Here is a 22,423-nt window from a genome sequence, read left to right as displayed (position 1 = left end):
AAATCAAAGAAGCCCAAAATCAAAGAAGCCTTCCCTCTACTTAGAAAATCATCAAGGAAACCCATGAAAAGTTCAAGTTCAGTGCGAGTATAGTCACATCTGTCTCTCCCATATCTTTCTATATGTAACCAGAAGTATTATCTCTTTACCCATTAAAATGCCAGTGATAAACTTACTAACATAAAATATTTTTTCTTCTGCCTTTTCCTTTAACATTCTTAACAATAAAAAGCCATGATACAAGTATCAAATGGTACAACTTTAATTCTTTTAATTATTTACAGCTTCAAAAGGAAATGAAGACAGTTGTCAGTAAGGGGACATAGATGATTCCTTCATGGCAGCAGACACACTAGTTCAGGGATTTTGTCTTCCAGGATGCACTCCTTCCGTCTCTCATCGTCCTAGTCTTGTTCCTTGTTGCTTGCACATGGAAAGATAAGAAATAGCTTCACATGCCTGATAATACAAATGTAATTTTAATCGCTTAATAATAAGTGAAGCAGTAACAATATAGATGTGAACTTCTGGAAGACGAACTCGGATACAAGGCCTTTTCTAATACCAGTGGCGATGAAGAGAAAATCCACAAGAACAGCTCACTTCACCTGGGACTCATTGTGTCCTAAAATGTTGGTCAGTTATGGTAATGTCTGGGAAAACAGAGCACAGAACTGGGCGGTTTCCTGTAATACCCTTGATTTAAAATCCCAGTGCAGACACATGAGAGAGTAACTCAAGTATGAAAAGAGAGATAGACATCCTGCTGTATGTTTTATACTTTACCATATCATTTAGCATTCCTGTCACTCATTCCACATTTATTTATTCTTCACGTGGTTGAAGTTGAGCTAGAGATTGAAAGAGACCATTTTGTCTACATCAAATGAGTTTAAATAGGACACTTCTTCATCAATGTGCCCTGTTTTTCCCATGAACTCTTTATTTCCCACAGTCTCTAAGATTATAATATCATATCAGGTATCCTCCTTACCAACACAGACACACACACACACACACACACACACACACACACACACACACACACATGCACACACATAAACACACAAAATTGGAGAATCTTAGGAGATTGCATAAAAATGGCCTTTTAGTAGCTGTATTTGGATTCTGTAAGTGACACACAGAAAAATTTCTTCTTAGAGAAAAAGTAATGATTCAGGTTCAGCATAGAAGACATGTTCTTACAAAGAGATTAAAAACAGGAAGTAACTGTCTTGAATCTTGATAGTGCTTCCTGTTCCAGCTCCATGCACCATTAGTTCCTTAAGATTTTCTCCATTAGTGCTCAACCAGTTTAAGTCTGTTTCTATTTCTTACAACCAATGGCTAAGGTGTGATATGAACTGATTCTTGTGTCCTTTTAATAATGTTCCATTTTATTTTTGAGATTATACTATAATTGCATCATTTCTTTCTTCGTTTTTCTCACTCTCAACCTTCTTGCTCTTTTTTCAAGGTCACAGGTCATTTTTTCATTAGTTTTTGAGATATATATGTATATATATATATGTATTTCTTATTGTAACCTGCTTAGTATGTATAATGTTCCTTGTATGCATGTATGCTTTAGAGATAAATATTTGGTATTGGATAACGGATTACATATTCTTTTCTGGGGAAGAATATTTCTCTCTCTTTCAGCATCCCTAAGTTGCCTCTAGTTCTTTCTGTAGAGACCTGTAGTCCCGCCACCCCCATCCACCAACTTTGGCATGTCTGTTGTTAGTATCTTTGTTCTGCATGTGTTTATGCAATCATGTTGATGACACTGTATGTGTGTAGCTACTAACATTATCAGGAAGCAACTGAGTTATTTGTCTTGGTCCATTTTTAAATTTTTATTAATATTCATGAATTAATGAAATCCATAAAATAAAAACATGGAATAATGCCCATGCTTCTGTACAAGCATGTGGGCTGGTAACAGCTTCTCACAGCCTGTTCATAGAAGTCAGAGAACAGCTTTCTAGAGTCAGTTTCTTTCTTCCTCTTCATTGAGACACACTCTCTCTCGTTTCCTCCACTGCTCAAGCTTCCAGTCAGTTTTCTTGTTTTCACCTCCACAGCAGTGCTGGGATGTTTATAAATGCCCTTCACTGCATCCAGCCTTTTGCATAATTTCTGGAACAAGGTTCTCAGGCTTGTACAGCAAGAGTTTTTATGAGTGAAACCATCTCCAAAGCCCCTTAGTCTCATTTTGAAAGTTAAGTTTGCAGATCAAGTTGCTACCATTATGCAGTAAAATCCAGTAAATGTTTTTAAGTATTATTGCCAATTGCCATGTAACTTTAAAAATATGACAATGAAGAACGAGCTTGTAAAAATGAAAACATTAACATGATGTGAAAACAAGGGAGTTATTATTACCAACTGAAACCAAACTATTATAAATTGGGTCCTGTTTCTAATATTAAAATTCTCACATAATATTTAGCATTTCTAAAGATGATACCTAACTTTTGATGAGGTTCCGTCCCCATCTGCTAACTCTAAGATATGCTTATTCTAGCTATAAAATCCATTAAATACACCTAGTCCGGACACCATAGTTTACTAATAATCATATACTATAAAACACCAATTGTTTACATAGTGATTATATGACTAGTGTCTCAGTTACTAGTCTTTTCTGTGATCAGACATCATGACCAAAGCTGCATATAAAAGAGTATATTTGGGGCCTACAGCTTCAGAAAGCAAAAAATCCATGACCATCATGGCAGGAAGCATGGAAGGCATGTCCCTGGAAAAGTATCCCCCACCAACATGTCCATGTTTTCCAATCCATTGGAAATAGTTCTACCAGGTGGGGACCAAATAATCAACTGTGAGTCTATAGGGTTATTTCAACTCAAACTGCCACATTGCACTCCCTTTCTATTAGAGTGCTTACAGTTTGTGGTCTGATTAGTCCAACAATGGATGTGTCCTTGTGAAAAGGCTATGGATCAGTGGGGGTTTTTTTTGTCCATAAAATAAAATATCTCAGTATTCCACATGTGGTGCTGAAGTTCCAAGGAATCACTGGAGAGCAGCTAGTATTCAGTCTATGTTGGAATCCAAATGAAGTAAGTCTACCATCAGTGAAGGAAAGACTTAGAAACAGGATAGATGAGCTTGCAGGCAAGAGTAAGGGCAAGGAGACAAAAAACAAAGTCTCCCATGTTCCATGTACTCTTTGTAACTGCCCCAGAATGTATAGTCCAGATTTAGAGTGGGTCATCTCACCTCAAATGATCCAGTCAAGAAAATGCTTTCAAAGTGTGCCTTGCTGCTTGGGTTTTGTTAATTCTAGGTAGAGTCGAGATGACAACCAAAGTTAACCATCACATCTTACCAGATCTGTCTTTCACATGCAATAAAGGGATAAAAACATTGATAAAGTCATTTACCAGGTGAAGAGGTAGCATACAAAATGTGGTAAAATTTTTGGTAGCTCTATCTCTGACAGAGGGATGATGGGTAATCCACGCTAATAATGTTAAAAGTAAATTCCATATATTTAAACCATTAAATAAATGACTGGACAAATGAAAAGACAGCTCTTTAAAATGAGATTCAGATATTTAGTAAGTACATGAAAAAATGTACAGTATTCTTAGGCATCAATGCAATGCAATTCTAAAGCACATTTGGAATTCCATCCCAACCCAGTCAAAATAGCTATCATCAGGAAGACAATAAAAATGTTAGTAAAAATGTAAATTAAACATAGTACTAATACACTAGTGGTTGTAATATAAATTAGTCTAGTCCTTATACAAATTAATATAGATATTACTCACACAATATTCAAACTGCTGTATGAGTCAACTATACCATTTCTGGGAGAATACTTCTGGTAATCTAAGTCAATATGTTACAGAAAGACATACACATCCATGTTTATTGTGGAACTAACTGTTCACAATAGCTAAATCAACCTTGGTGCCCATCAACAAATGAATAACTAAAGAAAATATACACCAGTATATACAAAACAGTATAATTTTCTATTAATTTCATTAAACTCCATGAATTTCATTAAACTGCAATGAAAGTAAACTTTATTTTTCTAGAAAATGGATGGGTTAATATATAATTTTATTAAATGAAATAAGCCACATTCATGCATTTTCTCAATGTGCTTATATGTATAATTGATATAATGAAACATGGATAAAAGAATCCTCCATGCATAATGGGAGACTATTTGAGGAAAAGAAAGAAATTAGTGAGAAGGGTAGGGAGAAAGGGGACTAGAGAGCAGAACACAGTCAAAGCACATGCTATACTTGAATGAAAGTATATTTATGGAACCCTTCACTGTGTGCATAAATATATTAAGAAAGAACACAGTAGGGGTCTCAGTTTCTATTTCATGAAATGAGAAGAAAAATTCTAGTTTAAATGCTTCTGTTTCATCTTCCTCCAAAAACCCCGTAAACCAAATAAATGAATGGGAAAAATACCAAAGTATAATAAAGTGAAAAGGAAATAAAGATGGCGAAATCTGTAATGGAATTCTTTGAAAGAGAGAAAGGAGACTAGACCAGTGCTTAGCAATAGAATCTTTCACAAGGGTGTTCCACAGGAGACCAGACGTCTAAAGCACACTCTCTTGCTTTCTTAAATGTGGCTTATTCTTATTTAATTTCTATCAATAGATCTGGGAAGGCTTTACACTTGCAAGGCCTAAGGGATTGTATGTGGTTGTAAAGTTCAATAACAAAAGCTCAGAGTGGCTGAAAATGAGTATATTAACAAGATATCCTTTTTGACCAACATCCCGAACTAAGCAAATTCCTCCTATCATCAACATATAATAGTCCAGAACTTTTCACTCTCCTGCTTTACTTTGGGTTTTCTTCCTTCTGAATGATAAGCATTAAAACACATGCAAAAGGAAACCCTTATTGTACTATTTCTATGGGAAAGAAAATAGATTTACCCTGTGATCTAGCTAGACCACTTGTGAATATTTACCCAAAGAGTCCAAGAAAATATATCATAGGGCTACTTGCACATCACTGTTTATATACAATACTAACTATGGAAACAACCTAGGTAACCAAGGACAGAGAAATGGATAAAGAAAATACCACATGTACAGAATGGGGAAAAAGTTTAACCATAAAAATTGAATTATATTGTTTTCAGGAAAGTGGAGTAAACTGGCAATGGTCAAATAAAGCTAATTAAATGTCATGTAATTTCTCTCATATGCTTCCTAGATTTTATGTAGATTTTATGTATCTACATAAATTCATGTGTATAGGGCATGAGAGTACAAGTGAAATTATCTATTGGAAGAATAAAAACAGGAGAGACTGGTGGGGACAGGACAAAGGAGGAAGATAGGTATGGAGGAACGAATATGTTCAACACAGAGAATATACTTGTATGAGAATGGCTTTGTGTAATACAATGCCATGTACAAGGAATATAAACTGGATTTTTTTCCTTTGCACAATGTATCTTCAGAAGCCAACAAAATCACAAATACGGCTATTACTAAAACACGTGGAACTCTCTTGAAACTCTCGAACCTTTTCTTGGGCATATACTGTCCTTTCTTAAGTATCTCACTTTCTTATAACAGTCATACTTAAACCTATTTTATTTAATGCCTCATCTAGCTAATGTAAGAAAACCTACTTAAATTCATTGGTTCAGCAGATAAACTTGATTAGAAATGTATCTTTGGTCTATTGTTGCTGCTGTATTTGAGATGACACTCTTAATAGTGTCATCCAGTCCCAGAATGCTAAATGTCACTCTCTTCTGGTGACTTCTCAGTATGAAAAGCTGTTTTCTGACTTCAGACCTGTATCTGTCTGTCAATTGAATGCCCCCAACTAGATGTCTAGTAAGCATTTCCTACTTACCACGATTAAACAAAATTCCTGATACTCTAATCTTCCATCCACCCTAAGCACCTTCCCCAATAGTCTCCCTTCCTCAATAACTGCACCTCCATCCTTTCAGTTTTCAAGCCAAAACCTTATCGTCTTTCTCTCACGCCCTACATCCTACCAGTCAGCACATTCTGTTGACTCTGTATTTGAAAACATATATACAATTTTACCACTTCTTATCACAAATCACCCACACTTGGATTATTATAACTACTTTCTTGCTGATTCTTGCAAAACCTCTTGTTATTCTTAAGATTAATATAAAAGCCAGTAGGTTTTTTTAAAAAAAAAATAGTTTGTATTCCAGGTTTTGTTGCTTTTAAGGCATGAAGTTCTCCTGTGTAGCTCATGCTGTCCTCAGAGTCATTATGTGGCCAATGGCAGCCACAAATTTGCAGCATATCTCCTACCTCTACCTTTTAGTGCTGAGTTTGCAAATGTGTGCTACTATGCTGTTTCAACACTTCTCAGTTAAAGTTCATCCCACAGCTTCAACCATACGTTGACTACATGTGAGAATACAGTAACGAACTATCTAGTGCCTTCCCATTTTCCTTCCCTACTAATCTCTCCCCTTTCTCCATCTGGCTTCAGTGGCCTCCTTGTTCTAGCCTGTTGCTCATGACATGTATTAGGATGATTCTACCCTATTTTCAAACACTCTCCGACTCACAATGTCCATCCCATCCCTGTATCCACTTTTATAATTTTTTGTATATGGTGCTAGTGGGATTGCACTAATAAATTTTCTCGTGACTTTTCTAAGGTTTGTTCTTTTCTTTCAGTTAGAAATTTTTTAATGTTTTTATTTATTTATTTTTACACTGCAGAGTTATTCCCCTCTGGTCCACACACCCTGACAGTTCCACCTCCTGTACCTTCTCCCTGCCTCCCCCCGTGTCTCCATAAGGATGTCCCCACCCCACCAGACCTCTAAACTCCTTGGGGTCTCCAGTCTCTTGAGGATTAGGTGCATCTTCTCTGACTGAAGTCAGATCTGAGAGTCTTCTGCTGTATATGTGTTGGAGGCCTCATCTCAGCTGGTGTATGATCGTTAGTGATCCAGAGTCTAAGAGATCTCAGGGGTCCAGGTTAATTGAGGCTGCTGGTCCTCATCCAGGGTGGCCCTCTTCCTTAGCTTCCTCCAGCTTTCCCTATTTTAGCCAGAGGGGTTAGCAGCTTCAGTCCATTGGTTGAGTGCACATATCTACATCTGACTTTTTCAGCTGCTTATTGGGTCTTTTAGAGGGCAGTCATAATAGGTCCCTTTTTGCAAACGCCCTATAACCTCAGTGATGATGTCAGGTCTTAGGGCCTCCCCTTGAGCTGGATCCCACTTGTCACTGGACCTTCTTTTCCTCAGGCTCTTCTCCATTTCCATGCCTGCATTTCTTTCAGACAGGAAGAATTATGAGTCAGAGTTTCGACTGAGATAGCAACCCCATCCCTCACTTGATAACCTGTCTTTCTGCTGGAGGTGGGTTCAGTAAGTTCACTGTAGGGCCTTTCATCTAGGGTCCCCCACTTTGAGTCCTGAGAGTCTCTCACTTCTCAGGTCTGTGGTACATTCTAGAGGATCCTCTCAACCTCCCTCCTCCCGAGGTCACCTATTTCCATTCTTTCTGCTGGCCCTCAGGACTTCAGTCTTTTTCCCCCACCCAATACCAGATCATGTTCCCCTCTCCTCCCACCCCCACCACCTCTCCCTTCCCTGTCCCTCCCTCCCACCGTTCCTCCTCCCCCACACTCCTTCCCCCCACCCCTGTGGTTGCTTTCTTCTCCCTCCCAAGTGGGACTGAGGCATCCTCATTTGGGCCCTTTAGCTTGTTGACCTTTTAAAGTTCTGTGGACTGTATCTTGGTTATTCTGTACTTTTTTTCTGGCTAATATCTAATTATTAGTGAGAACATAGCATGCATGTTTTTTTGGGTCTGAGTTACCTTACTCAGGATGACATTTTCTAGTTCCATCCATTTGCCTGCAAAACTCAGGATGTCCTCGTTCTTAATAACTGAGTAGTATTCCATTGTGTAAATGAGCCACATTTTCTGTATTCATTCTTCTATCATGGGACATCTGGGTTGTTTCCAGCTTCTGACTATCACAAATATGCCCTATGAACATAGCTCTAATCATGACTTTTGAGTCAATGTTTCTTCAGTGACTGAGGAACTGAGTAGAGCTCTTCTGAACTTACAAAAGTGACCACAACTTAATCTTCTATGTTTACTTCCTTCTGAGATGGTGCTTACTGAGAATAGGTCAGCAGCACCTCAGGGGCTTCATTCTCCCCAGCAAAACCTTCATGGAGTGTCTGAGTTACAAACTCACTGTGGTTTGTTGTGTTGTTATTGTCGTTGTCTCATTTTTTCTTTTTATAATATAATTGTATAAGAAGGTGCCTACTCCTGAGGCTTAGGGAACACAGGGAATAGGGGCCAAAAAGCCTGTTAAGAGCAAGAGGATCAGAGTTTGCTCTGAAACTGTGTCCTGGAAATGTCAGAAGCTACACCATAAAGTCTCACCAACATCACTACCTTACTGTAAACTGGAAAGGGACAGCAATAGACCTGTCAAAGTGGATGAGGAGATCTCATAAGGCCTTCCCTTTAAACAAGGAACTACAGGCAACTATGGAATGTGGTGAAGAGAGGAATAGTCTTCCTTAGGGACTAGCACACCAACTGGATGTCCGATACCAAGTATATTCATGTAACATGAATTAAAAAAGAGGCCATGGGGCTGGAGAGATGGCTCAGCCGTTAAAGGCTAGGCTCACAACCAAATATATAAAAAAGAGGCCATGAATTTGAAAGAGCAAGAAGGGGCTTATGGGAGGGCTTGAGGGGAAGAAAGAAAATGAAAAGGATCTAATAATATTGTAATCTCAAAAAGAAAAGAAAAAGTTGTAAAAAGTCATAGATTTGATAGTTAGGGAAACGTGAGATAGATGTGTTAATTGGTAGCTTCGAGGAGCTAGAGTGAGGGAAGGTAAGAGGACAATTGATGCAATCCTATTTCAATTTAAAATACATATAAAAACAAACAAATGGATAAAAGATCAAGTTGACACCAGCTCTATTATATAGATTTTAATAATGTTGAATTTTCTTATTAAAGCCTCTCTTATTTGTAGCTGGTCTTAACTACTTCATGGGTTCTTCTTTTTCCTACACTTTACACACACACACACACACACACACACACACACACACACACACACACACACACACACACACTGTTGGTTTTCTTTCCTAACAATAGATAGGACAGAAACAAGGATAGAGGGGGAGAGGAATTAGGAAAATCTCTGAAGCTAATATTTTTCCTCCTGTTTCTTCTTTGATCATGGTTACTAACAAACCACAAACAACTTCTCTAAATTTTATCCTGGGTCCCTGTTAGAATAGGTGAGGTCTCTGTGGAGGAGGAAGTATTTCTCTAGGAGGTGGGCTTTGAAGTCTCAGAAGCTCACGGTATGTCTTGTGGCTCAGTTCTCTGCCCGCTGCCTGTGGATGCAGATGTCTATCTCTAACTACTTCTCCAGTACCATGTCTGCCCTATTGCTACCACACTGCCTGTTAGGACAATAATGAACTAAGCCTCTGAAAATATAAGCCAGCCCCAATTATGTGTTTTCTCTTATAAGAATTGCCCTGGTCATGATGTCTGTTCACAGCACATAACACCCTAACTAGACATATACTATTTCCTTCAAAATATCTTAATTGTGACAAATGTGCCACACAGTTTATTTCAAAACCACAATAATACACATCCCATGGTAATATAATATAATTCTAGCAAGAATAAAGTCACTTGGCCCTTAGATTGGTTCATGTTCTGAAACATGCTCAAAGGAAGTAATATCTAATCAGAAGTCATATTAATCACCTCATTTAAGTTGGTAAGTTTTGAGTTCAGTAAGTTCTGTTTATTCTATGGCATTTTAAAAGCAGTGTATTCTCTAAAAAGATTTTTAGTAGTCATTAAGTTCGATTTCTTTTATAGAAACAAAGCTTAAAATGGGTTCCATACACTAAATAAAGAGCAAGAAATGGTGCGTTTTCCTAACTGTAACAACGATGGTGGCTGGTTCTAGTTCCCATGTCTGGTGGCAGATATTCTCTGCCTTCTCTAAGCTCACATCCTTAGATCACATGCTTTCTCTTGACCTATCACATGACCACTTTCACACACTAGCTCAAGTTGTTTCTCACCAAAGTTCTAATAGAATGCGAAGGGCTGGTGGGAATGCGAACTAAGGGCTATTAAGATGAATAGAGTTAGGGTAAGGTCATTGACATAGAGAAATAGAGGGATAATTAGGACAAAACGAAATTAATATTTACATTAAACTAGCCCCCACTATGTGGATTTAGATTAAAAAAATTCCCTATCTTTTTTCACATTTAGTAAATCTATAAAGCTATTTTTGATCAACTCAATCAGTTTCATTGGTCAATGGAAACTTAACCCTGAGTGTCTTGGTGTGTGTGTGTGTGTGTGTGTGTGTGTGTGTGTGTGTGTGTGTGTAAAACAATTTGCTTGACAGCTTCTAGAATGCTTCCTAATTCCTGTCAAGCAAATAGCTCTCATTTGTGAAAGTGTTGAATTTTATCTTGGTCCTAAAAATTCTGGAATCACTGATCAGGATAGTTATGCTACAATAATCAGACTCCTCCTTTGCCTAGGAAACCTTCCTTCTTTCACTCAGCTTGGTGCTGCTGTTGGAAATACATTTGCATTCCACAGGACTCTGTTGTAACCCAAGTATTTAAGCATGTTTTTCCACCCTTAAGAATGTCTTATTTCGACCCGCGGATCCCGGCCCGCAGCAGCTCTCTGCTCCCAGACCCGGTGAGAGAGAGACCCAACCGCCTGGTCAGGTGGGCACTCCTGAGGCTGCAGAGCGGAAGAGACCACCAACACTGCTCACCCCTGCCCACATCCCTGGCCCAAGAGGAAACTGTATAAGGCCTCTGGGCTCCCGTGGGGGAGGGCCCAGGAGCGGCAGGACTCCTGCCAGAGACACCGCCGGACCCTGAAGGAAACAGACCGGATAAACAGTTCTCTGCACCCAAATCCCGTGGGAGGGAGAGCTAAACCTTCAGAGAGGCAGACAAGCCTGGGAAACCAGAAGAGACTGCTCCCTGCACACACATCTCGGACGCCAGAGGAAAAAGCCAAAGACCATCTGGAACCCTGGTGCACTGAAGCTCCCGGAAGGGGCGGCACAGGTCTTCCTGGTTGCTGCCGCTGCAGAGAGCCCCTGGACAGCACCCCACGAGCAAACCTGAGCCTCGGGACCACAGGTAAGACCAAATTTTCTGCTGCAAGAAAGCTGCCTGGTGAACTCAAGACACAGGCCCACAGGAACAGCTGAAGACCTGTAGAGAGGAAAAACTACACGCCCGAAAGCAGAACACTCTGTCCCCATAACTGACTAAAAGAGAGGAAAACAGGTCTACAGCACTCCTGACACACAGGCTTATAGGACAGTCTAGCCACTGTCAGAAATAGCAGAACAAAGTAACACTAGAGATAATCTGATGGCGAGAGGCAAGCGCAGGAACCCAAGCAACAGAAACCAAGACTACATGCCATCATCGGAGCCCAATTCTCCCACCAAAACAAACATGGAATATCCAAACACACCAGAAAAGCAAGATCTAGTTTCAAAATCATATTTGATCATGATGCTGGAGGACTTCAAGAAAGACGTGAAGAACTCCCTTAGAGAACAAGTAGAAGCCTACAGAGAGGAATCGCAAAAATGCCTGAAAGAATTCCAGGAAAACATAAATAAACAAGTAGAAGCCCACAGAGAGGAGACACAAAAATCCCTGAAAGAATTCCAGGAAAACACAATCAAACAGTTGAAGGAATTAAAAATGGAAATAGAAGCAATCAAGAAAGAACACATGGAAACAACCCTGGATATAGAAAACCAAAAGAAGAGACAAGGAGCTGTAGATACAAGCTTCACCAACAGAATACAAGAGATGGAAGAGAGAATCTCAGGAGCAGAAGATTCCATAGAAATCATTGACTCAACTGTCAAAGATAATGTAAAGCGGAAAAAGCTACTGGTCCAAAACATACAGGAAATCCAGGACTCAATGAGAAGATCAAACCTAAGGATAATAGGTATAGAAGAGAGTGAAGACTCCCAGCTCAAAGGACCAGTAAATATCTTCAACAAAATCATAGAAGAAAACTTCCCTAACCTAAAAAAAGAGATACCCATAGACATACAGGAAGCCTACAGAACTCCTAATAGATTGGACCAGAAAAGAAACACCTCCCGTCACATAATTGTCAAAACACCAAACGCACAAAATAAAGAAAGAATATTAAAAGCAGTAAGGGAAAAAGGTCAAGTAACATATAAAGGGAGACCTATCAGAATCACACCAGACTTCTCGCCAGAAACTATGAAGGCCAGAAGATCCTGGACTGATGTTATACAGACCCTAAGAGAACACAAATGCCAGCCCAGATTACTGTATCCAGCAAAACTCTCAATTAACATTGATGGAGAAACCAAGATATTCCATGACAAAACCAAATTTACACAATATCTTTCTACAAATCCAGCACTACAAAGGATAATAAATGGTAAAGCCCAACATAAGGAGGCAAGCTATACCCTAGAAGAAGCAAGAAACTAATCGTCTTGGCAACAAAACAAAGAGAATGAAAGCACACAAACATAACCTCACATCAAATATGAATATAACGGGAAGCAATAATCACTATTCCTTAATATCTCTCAATATCAATGGCCTCAACTCCCCAATAAAAAGACATAGATTAACAAACTGGATACGCAACGAGGACCCTGCATTCTGCTGCCTACAGGAAACACACCTCAGAGACAAAGACAGACACTACCTCAGAGTGAAAGGCTGGAAAACAACTTTCCAAGCAAATGGTCAGAAGAAGCAAGCTGGAGTAGCCATTCTAATATCAAATAAAATCAATTTCCAACTAAAAGTCATCAAAAAAGATAAGGAAGGACACTTCATATTCATCAAAGGAAAAATCCACCAAGATGAACTCTCAATCCTAAATATCTATGCCCCAAATACAAGGGCACTACATACGTAAAAGAAACCTTACTAAAGCTCAAAACACACATTGCACCTCACACAATAATAGTGGGAGATTTCAACACCCCACTCTCATCAATGGACAGATCATGGAAACAGAAATTAAACAGTGATGTAGACAGACTAAGAGAAGTCATGACCCAAATGGACTTAACGGATATTTATAGAACATTCTATCCTAAAGCAAAAGGATATACCTTCTTCTCAGCTCCTCATGGTACTTTCTCCAAAATTGACCATATAATTGGTCAAAAAACGGGCCTCAACAGGTACAGAAAGATAGAAATAATCCCATGCGTGCTATCGGACCACCACGGCCTAAAACTGGTCTTCAATAACAATAAGGGAAGAATGCCCACATATACGTGGAAATTGAACAATGCTCTACTCAATGATAACCTGGTCAAGGAAGAAATAAAGAAAGAAATTAAAAACTTTTTAGAATTTAATGAAAATGAAGATACAACATACTCAAACCTATGGGACACAATGAAAGCTGTGCTAAGAGGAAAACTCATAGCGCTGAGTGCCTGCAGAAAGAAACAGGAAAGAGCATATGTCAGCAGCTTGACAGCACACCTAAAAGCTCTAGAACAAAAAGAAGCAAATACACCCAGGAGGACTAGAAGGCAGGAAATAATCAAACTCAGAGCTGAAATCAACCAAGTAGAAACAAAAAGGACCATAGAAAGAATCAACAGAACCAAAAGTTGGTTCTTTGAGAAAATCAACAAGATAGATAAACCCTTAGCCAGACTAACGAGAGGACACAGAGAGTGTGTCCAAATTAACAAAATCAGAAATGAAAAGGGAGACATAACTGCAGATTCGGAGGAAATTCAAAAAATCATCAGATCTTACTATAAAAACCTATATTCAACAAAATTTGAAAATCTTCAGGAAATGGACAATTTCCTAGACAGATACCAGGTATCGAAGTTAAATCAGGAACAGATAAACCAGTTAAACAACCCCATAACTCCTAAGGAAATAGAAGCAGTCATTAAAGGTCTCCCAACCAAAAAGAGCCCAGGTCCAGACGGGTTTAGTGCAGAATTCTATCAAACCTTCATAGAAGACCTCATACCAATATTATCCAAACTATTCCACAAAATTGAAACAGATGGAGCCCTACCGAATTCCTTCTATGAAGCCACAATTACTCTTATACCTAAACCACACAAAGACACAACAAAGAAAGAGAACTTCAGACCATTTTCCCTTATGAATATCGACGCAAAAATACTCAATAAAATTCTGGCAAACCGAATTCAAGAGCACATCAAAACAATCATCCACCATGATCAAGTAGGCTTCATCCCAGGCATGCAGGGATGGTTTAATATACGGAAAACCATCAACGTGATCCATTATATAAACAAACTGAAAGAACAGAACCACATGATCATTTCATTAGATGCTGAGAAAGCATTTGACAAAATTCAACACCCCTTCATGATAAAAGTCCTGGAAAGAATAGGAATTCAAGGCCCATACCTAAACATAGTAAAAGCCATATACAGCAAACCAGTTGCTAACATTAAACTAAATGGAGAGAAACTTGAAGCAATCCCACTAAAATCAGGGACTAGACAAGGCTGCCCACTCTCTCCCTACTTATTCAATATAGTTCTTGAAGTTCTAGCCAGAGCAATCAGACAACAAAAGGAGATCAAAGGGATACAGATCGGAAAAGAAGAGGTCAAAATATCACTATTTGCAGATGACATGATAGTATATTTAAGTGATCCCAAAAGTTCCACCAGAGAACTACTAAAGCTGATAAACAACTTCAGCAAAGTGGCTGGGTATAAAATTAACTCAAATAAATCAGTTGCCTTCCTCTATACAAAAGAGAAACAAGCCGAGAAAGAAATTAGGGAAACGACACCCTTCATAATAGACCCAAATAATATAAAGTACCTCGGTGTGACTTTAACCAAGCAAGTAAAAGATCTGTACAATAAGAACTTCAAGACACTGAGGAAAGAAATTGAAGAAGACCTCAGAAGATGGAAAGATCTCCCATGCTCATGGATTGGCAGGATTAATATGGTAAAAATGGCCATTTTACCAAAAGCAATCTACAGATTCAATGCAATCCCCATCAAAATACCAATCCAATTCTTCAAAGAGTTAGACAGAACAATTTGCAAATTCATCTGGAATAACAAAAAACCCAGGATAGCTAAAGCTATCCTCAACAATAAAAGGACTTCAGGGGGAATCACTATCCCTGAACTCAAGCAGTATTACAGAGCAATAGTGATAAAAACTGCATGGTATTGGTACAGAGACAGACAGATAGACCAATGGAATAGAATTGAAGACCCAGAAATGAACCCACACACCTATGGTCACTTGATTTTTGACAAAGGAGCCAAAACCATCCAATGGAAAAAAGATAGTATTTTCAGCAAATGGTGCTGGTTCAACTGGAGGGCAACATGTAGAAGAATGCAGATCGATCCATCCTTATCACCCTGTACAAAGCTTAAGTCCAAGTGGATCAAGGACCTCCACATCAAACCAGACACACTCAAACTAATAGAAGAAAAACTAGGGAAGCATCTGGAACACATGGGCACTGGAAAAAATTTCCTGAACAAAACACCAATGGCTTATGCTCTAAGATCAAGAATCGACAAATGGGATCTCATAAAACTGCAAAGCTTCTGTAAGGCAAAGGACACTGTGGTTAGGACAAAACGGCAACCAACAGATTGGGAAAAGATCTTTACCAATCCTACAACAGATAGAGGCCTTATTTCCAAAATATACAAAGAACTCAAGAAGTTAGACCGCAGGGAAACAAATAACCCTATTAAAAAATGGGGTTCAGAGCTAAACAAAGAATTCACAGCTGAGGAATGCCGAATGGCTGAGAAACACCTAAAGAAATGTTCAACATCTTTAGTCATAAGGGAAATGCAAATCAAAACAACCCTGAGATTTCACCTCACACCAGTGCGATTGGCTAAGATCAAAAACTCAGGTGACAGCAGATGCTGGCGAGGATGTGGAGAAAGAGGAACACTCCTCCATTGTTGGTGGGATTGCAGACTGGTAAAACCATTCTGGAAATCAGTCTGGAGGTTCCTCAGAAAATTGGACATTGAACTGCCTGATGATCCAGCTATACCTCTCTTGGGCATATACCCAAAAGATGCCTCAACATATAAAAGAGACACGTGCTCCACTATGTTCATCGCAGCCTTATTTATAATAGCCAGAAGCTGGAAAGAACCCAGATGCCCTTCAACAGAGGAATGGATACAGAAAATGTGGTACATCTACACAATGGAATATTACTCAGCTATCAAAAACAACGAGTTTATGAAATTCGTAGGCAAATGGTTGGAACTGGAAAATATCATCCTGAGTGAGCTAACCCAATCACAGAAAGACATACATGGTATGCACTCATTGATAAGTGGCTATTAGCCCAAATGCTTGAATTACCCTAGATCCCTAGAACAAACGAAACTCAAGACGGATGATCAAAATGTGAATGCTTCACTCCTTCTTTAAATGAGGAAAAAGAATACCCTTGGCAGGGAAGGGAGAGGCAAAGATTAAAACAGAGACTGAAGGAACACCCATTCAGAGCCTGCCCCACATGTGGCCCATACATATACAGCCACCCAATTAGACAAGATGGATGAAGCAAAGAAGTGCAGACAGACAGGAGCCGGATGTAGATCGCTCCTGAGAGACACAGCCAGAATACAGCAAATATAGAGGCGAATGCCAGCAGCAAACCACTGAACTGAGAATAGGTCCCCTATTGAAGGAATCAGAGAAAGAACTGGAAGAGCTTGAAGGGGCTCAAGACCCCAAAAGTACAACAATGCCAAGCAACCAGAGCTTCCAGGGATTAAGCCACTACCTAAAGACTATACATGGACTGACCCTGGACTCTGACCCCATAGGTAGCAATGAATATCCTAGTAAGAGCACCAGTGGAAGGGGAAGCCCTGGGTCCTGCTAAGACTGAACCCACAGTGAACTAGTCTATGGGGGGAGGGCGGCAATGGGGGGAGGGTTGGGAGGGGAACACCCATAAGGAAGGGGAGGGGGGAGGGGGATGTTTGCCCGGAAACCGGGAAAGGGAATAACACTCGAAATGTATATAAGAAATACTCAAGTTAATAAAAAAAAAAATAAAAAAATAAAAAAAAATAAAAATAAAAAAATAAAAAAAAAAAGAATGTCTTATTTCTTCTTACCTTCTGATCTACTAAATACACTTAGCTTTTTACACCAAAGTGCCCCAAAGTGTCATCTTAGCTAAGATTTACTAAATGTGAAAAAAGATAGGGAATTTCTAAGTAAAGCAGTCTCTCGAAAAGAAAAGGACACAACAACATGAAATTGAGAAAAATTAGGCTATGAATTCATGTTGTTATAATAATGGTGCCATTAAGTATGAGATGGAGACATTCCTATTAGGCTCAGGACAGGAGAGTGTATTACCTCTTCCAACAATAAATCACTCAGAGGAATTTTCAGTTTAGAAAAGCATAACATTTGAGAATAGCACATAAATTCCTCTCGAGATCTTTCAAAAATTAAGTTGACAGTATGCCTGATAAAGTTCCTCAGAGAAAATAAACTTTATCAGGAAAGTAAAATTTTATAATTTTATAATTTATATAAACACAGCTGGTATGAAAACCTGCAGCATAGAAACGTTCTTCTTTTAGGAGGAATAAGAAATGCTTGAATAGAGTATCGCCCATCCTTATTGTGCTTAATAATTTTGGAGTGTGAGTGTTTCATGAGTCAAAAAGTAAATGCAGCATGAAGACACAAGGACTTGAGGGGAAACCACACTAGAACACGAAAAGCCTTCATGACTTCCAAGAGGCCATGAAGCCTAATCTACAACTTTAAACATTAAGAGATTATCAGATAGTGAAATAATAATTAGTACTGACCTCATCCTAGCAGATTCTGTTTTAATTGCTGTACAAGTATTAGTTACTCTTATCCTCAAGATTCTATAAGATCAAAAACAATTCAATTTTATAGATAAGAAAATTGACTCAAGCATCTAGCTCCATGTCACAGCTGGTAGATAGCAGGCCAAAATGCTGTCCCATAAATGTTGCTGCTGGGTCCCTTAAAGACAATGGGTGGTGTTCAGGCTCTCCCTTTGCTCAGCTCAGCCTGGAGAGAGTGATCAAACAAAGACCCTTACTCTACCCAGTCTTGCCCCTAAATGAAGCCCTTGCAGGCTCTCATTTATCAACTCCTTTATAACAATTTTTATCTTTTGGTCTACTTTAAGAAAAAAAAAGGTGTATAAAAAAGAATCTTCATTTTTAAAGACAATTTTCTCTGAATTTTTTTTTCTTTTCAAAAAAATGTTAAACCTGAGAATTACAAGAACAAAACTGGATCCACAATTTTTTGAGCCAAATTTGAAGCAAGCTTTAAAATACTAACCAGGATGCTGGACTCCATTTCTAGATTTCCAGAAAATGGCCATGAGTCACAGTTTTGTAGTCTTGGAAAGGCAAAACCATTGAGTCTTCCTCCTGAGATCCAATCAGGGGCAAGCATGCATCCTGACATTCAACTAGATACCTCAAAGACTCGATTGAGCAATAGAGCAGAGTCATTGTAACCAAGAATGCAAGGAAAAGGGAATGACTTTCCTACTTCAGTGATAGTAGAAATGCCATTTGACTTATTTATATCATTTAACATTGACTGCTTTGGTTGACGTTAACCCCTAAGTTCCACTTGTCCAATGAAAGATAACTTTCTTGAATGCTGGGGACTGTGGTTCCTGTGAGATCACATAGTTTTGATTCCCCCTAAACGTGTTTGTTTGTCTCCTATGCACCAGATGTACTTGATTGCTCAATCGAGTCTTTGAGGTATCTAGTTGAATAGAAAGTAGGGCTTACCTAGGCAGCACAGAAAAAAGGTCCACATCCATAGAAATTGAAATATAGAAAATAAATGATACAAAGCCTGGCATGGAGCAGAGAGGAGGGGAAGAAGAAAGATGGAAGAAGAAAATAGCAGTATAAATAATAATTAATGTGCGATCAGCAAACAGGAAAAGAGGCCTTAGAAAAGTTTTAGAGGAAGTCGAGATCTTAATCTTGTCACCTTGACACAGGGATTGAAGATAAGCAAGTCTGTGGGAACAAGTGTGTATGAGGGAGTAGTACAAATATGTAAACCCCTCAGTAAAGCAAATGCTATTACTCACTCCAAGTAACTGGGAGACCAGAAATGCTAGGAACTGACCTGTGAGCAAGGGAGTGAAGAATTAAAAAAATGGTAAGACAAAGTCTTTTAGAATATAATAAGGAATTTGAATTTAATTCTGAGAGAAATGGAAGTCAGTGAAGATGCCCAACCAGAAAAGAAGAATGGTTGAATTGCAGTTGGTGGACTGTAACACTGAAGGCCGGTTCTCATAGGAACATAAATCCAGATGGGGATGAAAGGACATGTGAGGTGAGTGGTGTGCTCTAGGGGTGCTTTGTAGAGCTCAGTAAGTAAATACAATGCAGAGCTTAGGAACAGGGACTGGACAGAAAATAGAAAAGGACCCAAGATTAAAACCTAAGGTTTCAATATACAAGAGGTGAGTGAAGGAAGAAAGAATAGTGAGATCAAAGAAAAATTTGGACTCTGGTCAACAGAGACTTAGCTAATGGGAAGCACATGAAGATGATGCCTATGATGTTGTCATATTCATACTCATCTAATCCACTGTCATTAAGTGTGACTTTGCCAAATAAGATTTTAATTTGAGCTTGTGTTTATTGCTTATAAAACTGAACAAATACAGCAAATAGGATAAGTAGAGTTAATGATCATGTTTTGGACAATATAAATTAGTGTCTAATAGAGGAAGGACAGAGTATGCACAATGTCTTCTTAAATACTGAAATCTTGACATTGATGACTCTGGGCACTAAAGACAACTATCCTATCAGGGCAAAGTTCGTAAGAGTTGTATTTCTTCTTGCTGTTATACAATACTTCTCTGTCAAGAACAGTTGTAAGCTGCACACAGTGCAAGCACAGGCTCTAGAAAGATGGTGTGTCTACTTATCCAATTAGCCTAGTCTACCCAAATTGTAACTGAGTTTTCCCCTTAGGATAATTTTTATAGTTTTTTCAAAACATTATTGTTTTAAAATTAGATTTAATATGGGATAAACTGTGTCAAGAAAGACACGAAGACACAAACAACAAAACAGTTTCCTTTGGTGCATAAGTAGCAACGTTAAAAAAGCAATCTATTATCCTGCCTCATTTTTTGGCATTTCTATATCAAATTAAGTTGGATAAAAAGTTCCAAACCTTCTTCAGGAAATATTTTGTTGTTTTCTTAAACAGCAGTTTTCACTTAATACAGAACAACTCTGTGGCAAATGCCCAGATTTTATACTGACATGTGTAATTTTCCAGAAGAAATGTCAAGTCCTCTTGCTGGCCCCTTAATTTGGATTGATTAGATGCAATGTCAGAGTTCTATTAAGAACATCTGAAATGGAGAATGCCTCGGAAAGTGGGCACATCCATGGTAATACTAATATTTTGCTTCTAGAGCTGGGATGTTCGTGATAAAACAGTACACTTCTCAGGGCTTGAATAAATAAGATCGAATTTCAGGCTAAATGGTGGAGTACAAACACTTGTGTTCAGATTCTGTTATTTTTACACATGTATACATGACCCTCAAGGGAGTTTCTGATTACTGGTGATATGCATTAGCTTTGGGATCTCCAGTCACCCAACTGTAACATAGTAATGGATGTGTGCATCCAATCCCAACACCTCCTGATCATCCTTTTTGCCCCCTGGGTCTCATTTGTCAAAGTTAGTCTTGAAATATTTGGAGCAAGAGTCTTGTTTCCTTCAGTGCTGAATTAATAACCACACTGTTCTCACTATTTCTGATTATATTTGAATTTTCTGCTATAAGGAGGCTCTTATAATTCTTGCCAAGACTGGAGTCTATCTTTAAAACAACCAATGACATTTACCTTAAAGTAATAAACTTGAATAAAATATCACAGCACTTCCTATAAATTAAGGTTACATATACTTAGAATCACTATAGCCACAGAGTGGTTTACTGAATCCATTAACTAAGAATTACCTCATATCTTTCCTTTATTCATCATGATCGTAGAAAACTGATTTTCTACACATTAAGAGGTCACATCTGTTTACATGCTGTACTATGTTGAAAATGTATGTCTTCATATTTTCTTTCATACATCACAGATGCTAGCCCTTACATGACTGAACAGTATTGAAAGTCCTAGTCCAGCCTCATCTACGTAGTAAGACCTTATCTCAAAAGAGTAAAAACAGAAAAGTTCAAGTCTTTTGCTAAATACCTATTATATCCATTACATAAATAATATATATATAAACAACTTATATCCATATAAACTACTTAGAAACTATTTTAAATCATACTGATATTCTATTAAGAATAACTGAGTCCTTTTTTTTCTGTCAAGAACTTTTAAAACAGTGGTTCTTAACCTGTGGACTGTAACCCCTTTGGAGGTCAAATGAGCTTTTCATAGGAGTCTCCTAAACCATTTAAAAACATATAATTGCCTTATGATTTATAACAGTAGCAAAATTACAATTAAGAAGTAGCAACAAAATATTTATGGTTGGGGGGTCACTGTACCCAAAGGATCTGTATTAAAGAATCTCAGTATTAGGGAAGTTAAGAACCACTGTTTAGGAAAGGCCATCCAGAGTCTGCCCCACCTGGGGATGCAGCCCACATACATACAACCATCAAACCAGACAATACTGCTGATGCCAAGAAGTGAGAGCTGACAGGAGCCTGATATAGCTGTCTCCTGAGAGGCTGTACCAGAGCATGACAAATACAGAGGCGATTGCTCACAACCAACCATTGTATTGAGAACAGGGTCCCCAATGAAGGAGCTAGGGAAAGGATTGAAGGAGCTGAAGGGGTTTGCAACCCTCATAAGAACAACAATGCCAACCAACCAGAGCTCCCAGGGACTAAACCACTACCCAAAGAGTACACATGGACAGACCCATGGCTTCAGCTGCATATGTAGGAGATGACAGCATTGTTGGGCACCAATGGGAGGAGAAGCCCTTGGTCCTGCCAAGGCTCGATGCCCCAGTGTAGGGGAATGTCAGAGTGGGGAGGTGGGAAGAGGTGAGTGATTGGGTGGGGAAACACCCTCATAGAAGTAAGGGGAGGGGATAGGATAGGGAGTTTATGGACCGGAAAAGGGGATAACATTTGAAATGTAAATTAAAAATCCAATAAAAAATTAAAACATTGCAGCAACTAGGCCTTTAGGGATCAGAAGTACACTTGCTTGCTTACTTGTGAGTGACAGTGTCTAA

The sequence above is a fragment of the Rattus norvegicus genome, chromosome 7 (assembly GCF_036323735.1).
Source record: "Rattus norvegicus strain BN/NHsdMcwi chromosome 7, GRCr8, whole genome shotgun sequence".
In the NCBI taxonomy this organism is placed as follows: Eukaryota; Metazoa; Chordata; class Mammalia; order Rodentia; family Muridae; genus Rattus; species Rattus norvegicus.
Note: the sequence above shows the minus strand (reverse complement) of the source record.